Here is an 11,515-nt window from a genome sequence, read left to right on the forward strand (position 1 = left end):
CTTTTAAAGGATTTTCTTCAGCTAACATAAAAATACATTTTATTACATTACACAGATGTATATCATTATATTTATTTATTTATTATGTATACAATATTCTGTCTGCATGTATGCCTGCAGGCCAGAAGAGGGCACCAGACCCCATTACAGATGGTTGTGAGCCACCATGTGGTTGCTGGGAATTGAACTCAGGACCTTTAGGAAGAGCAGGCAGTGCTCTTAACCTCTGAGCCATCTCTCCAGCCCCCAATCATTATATTTTGTTCATATTTATTCTCCAGTGTTCTCTCCTTCTACCTAACAATCCTGCTGCTTTCATGTCATCCATATATATGAATATATAAATACATATTCCAGATTTAACACATGGTAGAGAACATAGTATTTGTCTTTGCCCCCAGTTACCCTCTCTTGCTTCACTTTCCCTAACCTATTAGCACACATTCTTTACCCATTTAGTATGTCATCTACTTTCATGCCATATATAGTTTTAAAAACCTAGATTTCACATGTGAAAGAAAATGTGCAATATTTGTCTTTCTGAATCTGATTCATTTTGCGAATGGTCTCCAATTCTACCCTTTTCACTGTAAATGCCATAACTTCATTTGGTATGGATTAATAAAACAGAATATTTTTTACACATTTATCTGTTGATGGACATCTAGTCTTATTCCATATCTTAGCTATTGTGAATAATATTATAATAAATCATCAATGTATTGTGTGATCTCAAACCTTGAATTCTCCCCCACCTGCACATACCTGTAGGACTTAAAGCTTAGAGCAAACATCTTATCCTGACCACAAGTCCCACAAACATGCTAAAAAAAAAAATCTTAGAGATCCCTCATTCTGACCACAAACCTCTTCAGTTTCTAGACTCAGAGAACAGACTTAAGTAAGCACACTTCCCTCACTCCTACAACACAGAGCCACAAATACGCCCCATTCAAATGCAGGAGCACACCTGTGCAAAGAATTCAGAGACCTCATACTCTAAGTAAACTCTCAAATGTGACAAGTTCAAATCTTCGAACATGGACATCCCAAGGTTTCAGGGGCATCACATTCTAAACGCAGATATCAAAAAATGCCCAAAGAAAATTCTAGACATGTACCCTCAAGGTCATGTGTTTTGATTATTGGCTCAACATTACCAGATCCCAACTTGGAAAGAGAGTTTTCTGGTCACGCAGCGTGTACACACATTTCCAAATGCTTCCCTCAGGGTTTCGAGTTCAGTCCTAAGTGTTCATATAGCTCAGACCCATAGAGTGAACTTTCAAATACCCTAGACTCAAACACTGTGACACAGCGTACAGAAGATTCTTAAGGAACTGAGGCACAGCTCATAAGCAATTCAGACTCAAACTGTGATCACAAAGCCTTTGACAACTCAAGAGATGTCAGCTCTGCTCATAATTTCATATGCCACATAGTTAAATATTAAAACACATACCTGAAAGGTTTGTGAATATTATATCTTGAATATTGATCAAAATACCTAAAACTCACTTAGGAACAGGAATCCCCCAAAATTTCACACTACAAACACATACTGCAAATACCTCAGATTCATTATTTTAAAAAATTCTTTATTTTTATTTTATGTGTATGGGTCTTTTGCCTGCATGTCTAGCTGTATACTATGCTCATGTACGGTGCCTGTGGAGGCCAGAAGAAGGCATTGGATCCCCTGGAACTGGAGTTATAGATGCTTGTGAGCTGCCATGTGGGATGCTGGGAATCAAACCTGGGTCCTCTAGAAGAGCAGTAGGTGCTCTTTACCTACTGTGAAACCCAGCCACTCATATTCATTATTATAAAAAATAATTTGAGGGCAGCTGGAGAGATGGCTCAGCAGTTAAGAACACTGACTGCTCTTCCAGAGGACCAGGGTTCAACCACCAGCACCCACATGGCAGCTCACAACTGTCTGTAATTCCAGTTCCAGGGCACCTGACACCCATGGCAAGACACCAATGCACATAAAAATAAAAAACATTTTAAAAACAATTTGAACTGTATTGGAGATCCGATGCTCTAAACACAGCCTCCAATGTACTTCTGTGCTTAGTACATTCACACAGTCCTCACTCTGAACACGGGATCTGAGAGAGGTCAGAAGTTTCATACCTTGCATGTAAGGCCCCAAATACCACGGATTCACAAACACACCCCGAGGAGAGAAACACAAGAAAATGGGAAGAAAACTTAAGAGTTCAGATTTGAGGCATGGACCTGGACACCTCAGACTCTTACCATGGGACAGAGACCCATGCTCACAGATGGAACCCACACTTACCAACAAACAGTGCATGCAGAAACTGGAACCAGGACCTTCTATCCCTGACAACTCTCAAAACCAGTAAAGAAATTTCCAAATACCCCAAACTCAGACTTTACAGCAAAGCCTCACGAAATCCAGAAATCTCAAACCCTGCACACAGAATTTTTATGCCTCATTCTCAGACTTCAAAATGAGGACGCCAAAAGCTTTGTATGGCCGTGAATATGGCCAAGCTGTCTGTGTTTAGGATCACCAGGAAAATATCTCATGTATATCTGTGAGGGGCTTTCCAGAAATGTTTAACTGAAGAAGGAAGACCCATCCTCAATGGGGGTTTTTCAAGACAGGGTTTCTCTGTGTAGCTTCGGAGCCTGTCCTGGAATTCGTTTTGTAGACGAGGCTGGCCTCGACCTCCCAGAGATCCGCCTGCCTTTCCCTCCCAAGTGCTGGGATTAAAGGTGTGCAAGAGTTTTAAAGAATAGAATTTTAAACAAAAACCTCAAAAACCCAACAACCCCAGTATTTTATGTCATAGACTCTCAGAATTCCAAGACTTTACAGTCTAAACACAGAGCAACGGACAGCTTGAACTGAAGCCTATGAACAAAGACCACCAAAAGATCGAAGACAGAGCATTTCGAGCACAGATCCCCAAATGATCACACTTATATCCCAGAACACACACTCAGAGAACTCTTGCTCCCTTTCCAGAGTCCAACAAACACATTTGATTGTAAAGTTGGAACAGTAGCCCTAAAATTATTAAAGATTTTGCATTCTATTTATAAACCCCCAAATAACATTGAATTAGGATAATAAACCTTTAGAAATAAGCCTTTTCTCCTATGAGACTCTATACTCACTATTTAGTTTGATACCCAGGTGTGTAGGGGTTTTCTTTTCATTCGTTTTTTTGCATTAGCATACACAATAATGGGTTGCATTTTGACGTTTTCATGATGCTTTATTTGTATTAGTACTCTTTCCCCTACGTGGGGTTTTCTGCAGACATCAGTCTTCGGACAGGTAATGCTGTCTGTTAGGAAGCTCTCACGGGTTAAGGCCTCCACTAGCTTAACTGCCCTTAACTACAGATGCCAATTGCACATGCAGGCCTCTGGTATTTCCAACTAGTCCACCCGAAATTGGGCATTCCCGTGACCCCTTTCTTAGGTTCAGTTACTTGCTACAGCTGTTGCAGATGTTTGCAGGGGTCTCTCGGTTCTTGAGACATGAATTCACTCAGGAGCCGTGGAAAGTTTGAGCAGATGTTTACTTAGCAGAGCAAGGGAAACAATGCTAAGTAAGGCAGACGTTCTGAAGGGAGAATGGCGTGCGCTTTCCTAAGGCGGGACTGGCATAGTGGGCTTTGTAATGCGGATTTTAAAGAAGTTCGTATGAATATTTATGAAGTGCATGTTAGAGCATCAGGGTCCCTCAGGACCTAAGCAGAGAACTCTGTAGACAAGCCTAGCCCCCAATTTTTCTGCCAGCCGGAGCGTGGTAGAAAGACAAGCTGGGCTTCCTGCTGCCTGGGTCTGAGGCAGCCTGAAATTTAGTCACTCATTAGTCAGCCCTACTCTGCGATCTAGTGCTCCAGCGACTCTTAGCACGTAGACCACGTCATAAGCACATCTGTAGGTCACATATTAACTTAGTGTTCCCTCGCCTTTAGAGACCTTTAAGAACAAGAACGTAATGAGTGCATGCTCTTAGAAACTCTCCTTACAATTAGATGAACGAATACGGGAAAGGGCAGCAGTTTCTGTGTTCAGGCAGCTGGAGACTGTCAAAATCAGTTTTGCTGTTTCCCCAGAGCCCTGCCCTTTCTCCTAGCTGCACGCCTGGCTATCGTGTACTCAGCTACAGCCCTTTTGTTTCGGGTTCTCATCCCTAGTGTTGCTGACCTGGCTTTTTCGGCCCTAACATGTATTTTAACTTATGTACTTGCTTTTACAGCCACAGAGTCGCTAACAGAATCCAGGGACACACTGTAATGTAAAACATTCGCTGCTTTGTTCATTCACTCTTGAGATGGGTTTTTAGGCAGACTAACAGAGAATTAATACACAAAATCCAAATAAATAAAATTGCCGATGAAGAAAAGGAGCTGTTACAAAGGATAGCACAGAAATTCAATGGACCAGTAGGATTTATATTGAAAACCTATGGGCTAACAGGCTGGTTTACCTGGAGGAAACAGAGAGAGAAATGTCTGGACACATATGACTTACCAAGATTAACCATTAAATCACAAAACATGGACAAACCATATAATTAAGGTTGATCAGAAACGCAAAGTCTTCCAACAAAGAAAAGTACAGAAGGCAGTTTCACTGCAGAAGTTTAGTGAACTTTTAAAGAACTTTACTTTTTCTTAATGCATTCCATAAAACTGAGAGGAAAGGAACCTTTCTGAACTTGTTCTGAGATCAGCATTAACCTGTTTTCAAAACCAGGTAAGGAAGGATAGAATGACAAAAAGGAAGCTATAGACCAGTATGTCTTATAAATAGGACACACAACTCCTCAATAAACTCCTAACAAATCAAGATATCAAGAAAGATCATACTCTATGATCAAGTTGTCTTTGTTCCTGTGATGAGACATTGACATAGCCAAATCAATAAAACCTAATACATTAAATCAACAGAAAACAGGATTAAAATTATATGATCATCTCAATAGATTCAGAAAAAACTTTCAATAAAATTTGGCATCCTAGCCCGGTGGTGGTGGCGCACACCTTTAATTCCATCACTTGGGAAACAGAGGCGGGTGGATGTCTGTGAGATCAAGGCCAACCTGGTCTACAGAGCTAGTACCAGGACAGCTAGGACTGTTACACAGAGAAACCCTGTCTTGAAAAAAAGGCATCCTGCATGATAGCCCTGAAAAATTAGGTGCAGAGCAATTGAACCTTAACACAAAAAAGGGCAATAGGAGGATCTCACAGTGAACCGTATATTGAATCGGGAAAATGCAAAGTATTGCTTTTGAGATCAAGAACAACATAAATGTGTCTGCTCTCGTTGACTTCATTCACCAGAAGTTATAACAAGATCAGTTAAGCAAGTGAAGAAACAGAAGGCATACAGGCAAGATGGGAGGAAATCAAATTATTTCTACTTGCAGATGATGATCTGCACATGGCAAACCCTCAAGATTCGATCCAAACACTATTAAAGCTGGTAAGCAAAATCAGTTAAGTGGAAATAGGCAAAATCATTAGCCTTTCTATATTGCCAGTAACAATTTTTAGAGGGGCAATAAATTATGTGAGTAATTCATTCATAATAATCTTTAAAAAAATCTAGACATAAATTTAACAAGGATGCAGATCCCTGAAATGAACTCCTGTGTCTACAGCTGCTTGAGTTTCCAAACAGACATCAAAACATGGAAGTAGAATTGAAACTTTCTGGGAAGAAAGGAGAGTAACAGGAGATAGAGAGGAAGGGTCCATGGGAAGAGTATGCTGAAAGTGTATCACACATACTTGCATGAAATTGTCTTTATGAAACTCAGGACCTTATACAATGAATATATGCTACTGGCAAAAATAAGTAAACAAAAAACAAGCTGTGGCCTGTAATGCCAGCACTTGGGAGGTAGAGGCAAGAGGGTAAGGTCGTCCTTGACTACCTAGCAAGTATGAGGCTAACCTGGGCTACATGAATCTTGTTCCAAGATCAAAGAAAGAAAAGCAGAAATAAAACTCTAGAACAATGGAATAATATGCACAAGGCCCTGTATTCCACCCCAGCACACAAATATAAACAAAATGATAAAACAAAACAAAAATCCAAATGAATAAAAACAAAAGTTTCAAAAGCATCACAAAAAAGAAAGTATCTTCAACAAATGATGATGAGAAAATGGAATAGACACATGTAGAAAACCAAACCTTGACCCTATCTCACCCTGCCTCCAAATCAGTTCAAGATGGATCAGAAAGTTAAAGGAAAGCTGTGAAGCTCCAGAAGAAAATATAACAGAAACACCTCCAAGACAGACCATGCTTCTTGGTAAAATAAAAATTGCCAAATGGGTTTACCTGAACTACAAAGCTTCTGCCTAACAAAGGAAATAATCAGCAATGTGAAGAAACAATTCACTATGTCCTACGGAAAAGGACAAAGTATTTGTCCATTATGTATCTGATGGGGTGCTAATACCCAGAAAACACAAAGAACAAAAATTTAACAACAGAGCCCCAAGTATCCAGTTAAGTAAGTAAATGATCTGAGTAGACATTTCTCAAAAGAAATAACACAACCTTGGCAAAGACTGCACTGTAATTGTTCAGTATCAATAGTTATCAGAGAAAGGCGACTAAAAACTACAGTGAAATTCCATGTCAGGATGGCTATTATTTTTAAAAAACAGACAATGATGAGGATGTGGGAAAAAGGACCTTTTATATACCACGGGTGCAAATGCGAATTAGCCCAGTCATCGCGACAAACAGTAGACTCCTCAAATGGTAAAACTAGAACTACCATGGGACCCAGCAACCCCACTCCTGAGCATACATTAGAAGGAAATGAAAACAGCAACCAAAGAGGTAGCAGAGCTGTGTTTCCTGTGACCCTCTTCATGATAGCGGAGACACAGCATCAGCCTTCACACCCATCAACAGATAAACAAATAAGTCAAATGTGGCACACATACACAATGGAATGTTACTAAAGTTATAAAAAAGAATGAGGTTGGGATACATAGGTCAGTGATAGAGTGCTGGTCTAGTATGTGCAAGGCCCTGGGTTTGATCCCCAGCACCACACAAAAGAAATCCATCTACTTAGCTGCTACTTGCAGCATAATTAATGGAACTGGAGAAGGCATCACTGCAAGTGATGTAAGCCAGACACAAAAAGATGTGTACCATATTTTCTCTCATGTGAAAAATAAAAACTTTCCACCTAAAAGAATAATGGCTACTGTAAATTGGAAAAGGTAGGGAGATTTAGCAAAAGAACGTTTGGATATTTTTAGAGACTGTTACGTGAATGCATGGAAATACTCCACATAACTCCATTAATATGCATTATTAATATATGAGAGCAAAAATAAACTTAGAAGCATACTTAGGAAACAAACCCTTGAAGAAGTCAAACAACCTCTAAGCTTTAAAAAAGACGCTAAACATGTTAGATTCCAACTTTGGAACACGTACCATAGAGTGTGCTTCAGGCTCTTAGTCCTCACGAAACAAGTTTATGCAGGAGACAATGGTTCCCAGAGAAACTCCCAATGATCAGGGCTCAATGCACACATGCTCTGTGTGCTCTTTTCACATACCTGTGAAAAGGAGGCAGGATTCTGTCCGAGGTTTTGGAAGACTTCTGTGGAACAGGGTCTTCCAGACATCACTTGTGGACTCACCTCAGCTCTGGCTGCACGAGGACTGGAGAAGTTCAGGCCAGTCAGCATTTCAGCAGGGATGGGGCAGAGGACCACGAGGCCTCCCCTTAACAAGGAGCTACTGGCAGTTGATGGCTGCCGGGGAAGGGAGAGTCAGTTCTCTCCGTGGTGTGTACCCTGGTAGCTTGCCCATGTCCCAGAGGATGGTTGACTTTACACTCGTGCACATACATGTAGTGTTGATTGGACTCAGCGGGTTATTTAAAAGAAAACCCCACGAGGTTGCAGGGGGTGGTGATTGAGACCAAGGAAGACTTGGAGGGGAGTAGGGTAGATCTAATCAAAATACGAATTCTCAAAGAATAAAAACAGGGTACTTAAAAAGCGTCCCAACTTGAACATACGCCTGTGAATACTGATGAGTTGATGTATGGATTCACTAACAAACATGAAATTCATACCCAGGGCATGGCTTTACAGATACCTGAATCAAATCTTGTGATGCAAAACCAGAAAGACTTCAAAGACCACACATCCTGAACACAGATCCGAAATGTTTCAGCTATAACCTCGAACCACAGACCTCTGGTGAGTTCAGAAAATTTACTCTCTTTAAAATTGACCTATGTAGACCAGGGAAACAGCTCAGTGGTTAAGAGAAATGGTTGCTCTTATGGAGGCCCAGGGTTTGATTTCCAGCATCTACAAGTCAACTTAACAACCACCTGTAACTCCAGTTCCAGGGGATCTGACACTCTCTTCTGATCTCTGTGGCACTAGGAATGCACGTAGTGCACAGGTACACATGCAGGCAAAACACTGATCACGTTAAAAAAAAGCTTAAGGGCTGGAGAGATGGCTCAGAGGTTAAGAGCATTGCCTGCTCTTCCAAAGGTCCTGAGTTCAATTCCCAGCAACCACATGGTGGCTCACAACCATCTGTAATGAGGTCTGGTGCCCTCTTCTGGCCTGCAGGCATACACACAGACAGAATATTGTATACATAATAAATAAAAAAAGCTTAAAAATAGTCCATGTCATATAAACATTAAAATAGATCCCAAAAGATTGGTTACTCTTACACCCAGAAACACACACATGAATTGCCTTTATATCGTAACTAGGATATAGACCCTCAAAGCTTTAAAAGAATTGAAATTCTAAAGAATGAGTGTTTTGTTCATATGTATGTCTGGTAGCAAATGCATCCATGGTGCCTGTGGAAGTGGAGAGAGGACATCAGATCCCCTGGAACTGGAGCTGTGGATGGTTGTGGGTGCTGGTTGAGAACCGCTGCCGCAGACTCACAGGTTACAAAATCCAGATTGACAAGTGAATAAGAATCTGAAATTTGTTAACATTAAACTGTGTTTGAGTATTCATATAGCACAGATGGGATCTTGTACTCATCTTAACCCAGACAGGTCTTGAATTAGGAATTCTCCCACCTCAGCTTCTCCAGGAGCTGGGACTACATGACTGATCTAGTGAGCCTGGTAAGAGAAATCATCTCCAGGCACATGAGAGACTTCGGTGATTAACCTTGGTCTTCCTGGTGGGGGTAAAGAGAGAAAGAGACCTTTTGTCTATATTAATTGAAGTCCTGCTTTTATGTAAACAGAAGAGGAGAGATCCACATTGTATCTGCTTCTTCTTAATGGTCTTAACTCCATGATTCTGATTTTGGGGTGATGTAGTCTAGTCTGCCACAACCTTGGCTTGAGAGCATCAAAGATTTTAGAATCCTCATATCATGAATAAATACCCTTGGAATCTCAGATTCAAAATGTATACTGAAGACCTTAGCTGATTTTAGAGTCCTCAACCTTAATAAATCAATTGCAATTTTAAGACATGGACCAGTGGTTTTTCAACCTGTCCGTTGAGTCCCCTTTGGGGTCAAATGACCCTTTCATAAGGGTCACCTAAGACCATCGGCATCGGAAAACACAGCTATTTACACCGTGATTCAGAACAGTAGAAAATTCCAGTTATGAAGTAGCAATGAAAATAATTTTGTGATTGGAGGTGAGCACAACACAAGGAGCTGTATCGCAGCTCAGGAAGGTCGAAAAGCACTGGTTCAAAATATGGCTTCTCAGCAAGCAGTGGTTCTGCCTCTGGTGGTATTTGGAGACACTGCCTTATCATAATTGTAAGTGCCACTTGTGTGTAGTGGGCAGTGGGCACAGAGACCGCTTAGCTTTCAAACATAGCACCTTCTTGATAACATAGAATAGCCCAGCCCCAACTATCTCATGTACAGAGGTTAAGAGATCCTGGTTTAAGTTTATTGGAGTAGGATTTGGTGGGAATTGCCTTTCAATACCTAGGGATTTAAAGCCTGATCCCTGTCCAACTCAATATTATAATAATCTCTCCAGCTTCTTGGCTTCTGAGTTGCTTGCACTGTCAGGAGCCTGGCTAGCCTGGTAGGGCCCTCTCATCAAAGGGTCAGGCACATTAACTGGGAGAATAGGCACCCATGTTCCTGGGAGTAGAGCTCCCTGTGGAGCAATACAGGTCCCTGATGCAAAGCTGGGTTTAACATTCCCTGAGCCCCGGCATCATGTGGGACTGACTTCATGGAACAAGTATGAGATGGACAGAAAGTTCTCATTAGAGAGCTTGCCTGGGGTGAAATTCTGTTCCGTGAGCTTGTCTGTTTGCACGAATCACATTCTCATGGGGTCTGTGGCTGAGCTGTCACATCTCACTGTTTTCTGTTTTAGGTGGGGTGACTAGGATGACGGTGTCACTGGTAGTCATCATGTTTGAACTGACTGGAGGCCTGGAGTATATTGTGCCCCTGATGGCAGCTGCTGTCACCAGCAAGTGGGTGGCTGATGCCTTTGGGAAAGAAGGGATTTATGAAGCTCACATCCATCTGAATGGGTACCCATTTCTCGATGTGAAGGATGAGTTCACCCACCGTACCCTGGCCACAGATGTGATGCGGCCCCGGAGGGGAGAACCACCATTGTCGGTACTCACCCAGGACAGCATGACTGTGGAGGACGTGGAGACACTCATCAAAGAGACAGACTACAACGGCTTTCCTGTGGTGGTCTCCAGAGACTCAGAGCGTCTCATCGGCTTTGCCCAGAGGTGAGAGCTGATCCTTACAGCCGTAAGTGAGTACAAAGGGGGACGTTCTCACCTCCCTCCTCAGAGGTAGTTTTTGTGGCCCTCGAATCAGCACATGGGTCCCAGGGAGTTCACCAAGGCAGGGGCTTCCTTGACAAGCCTCCAATATGTCACCCAAGCTTAAGTAGTCAGTCCTAAACCTGTGCACGTATAGACAACAGTAGCTGGAGTCAATAGCAGCCTGGTCTACAGAGAGTTCAAAGACAGCCAGGGCTACACAGAGAAACCCTGCCTCAAAACTATATATATATATATATATATATATATATATATATATATATACACACACAAATTGTGATTGAAGTGATCCCTTGGGGGCTGAGACGCTATATTCTTTCTGAGTTTCCCAGGCATGCCAATGCTTCTGCCTCCAACTCACACTGTGAAGTGCCAAGGTTTAAAGGTTTAAACTCAAGCCCTGGGGTAGATATTCCTGTTAGAACGTGGTTGCTGTGGGTACAGGCAGCTACTTGGGGTCTATTCCCCCACTATGAAGTGTTATTATTATTATTATTATTATTATTATTATTATTATTATTATTTTGATTGTTTGAGACAGGGTTTCTCTGTGTAGCCCTGGCTATCCTGGAACTTGCTCTGTAGACCAGGCTGGCCTCAAACTCACAGAGATCCATCTGCCTCTGCCTCCGAAGTGCTGGAATTAAAGGTGTGTGCCACCACCACCATGCTACTGCTGTATTTTTAATT

At 41.8% G+C, this 11,515-nt stretch overlaps 1 pseudogene; it reads left to right on the forward strand.

Moving 5' to 3' along the window:
* Window positions 1-7,739: 7,739 nt before the first annotated feature.
* LOC121444342 lies at window positions 7,740-10,838 on the forward strand (annotated as a pseudogene).
* The last annotated feature ends 677 nt before the right edge of the window (window positions 10,839-11,515 follow it).

Source organism: Microtus oregoni, unplaced genomic scaffold (assembly GCF_018167655.1).
Source record: "Microtus oregoni isolate MIOR12 unplaced genomic scaffold, Mior012 000121F_001, whole genome shotgun sequence".
NCBI lineage: Eukaryota > Metazoa > Chordata > Mammalia > Rodentia > Cricetidae > Microtus > Microtus oregoni.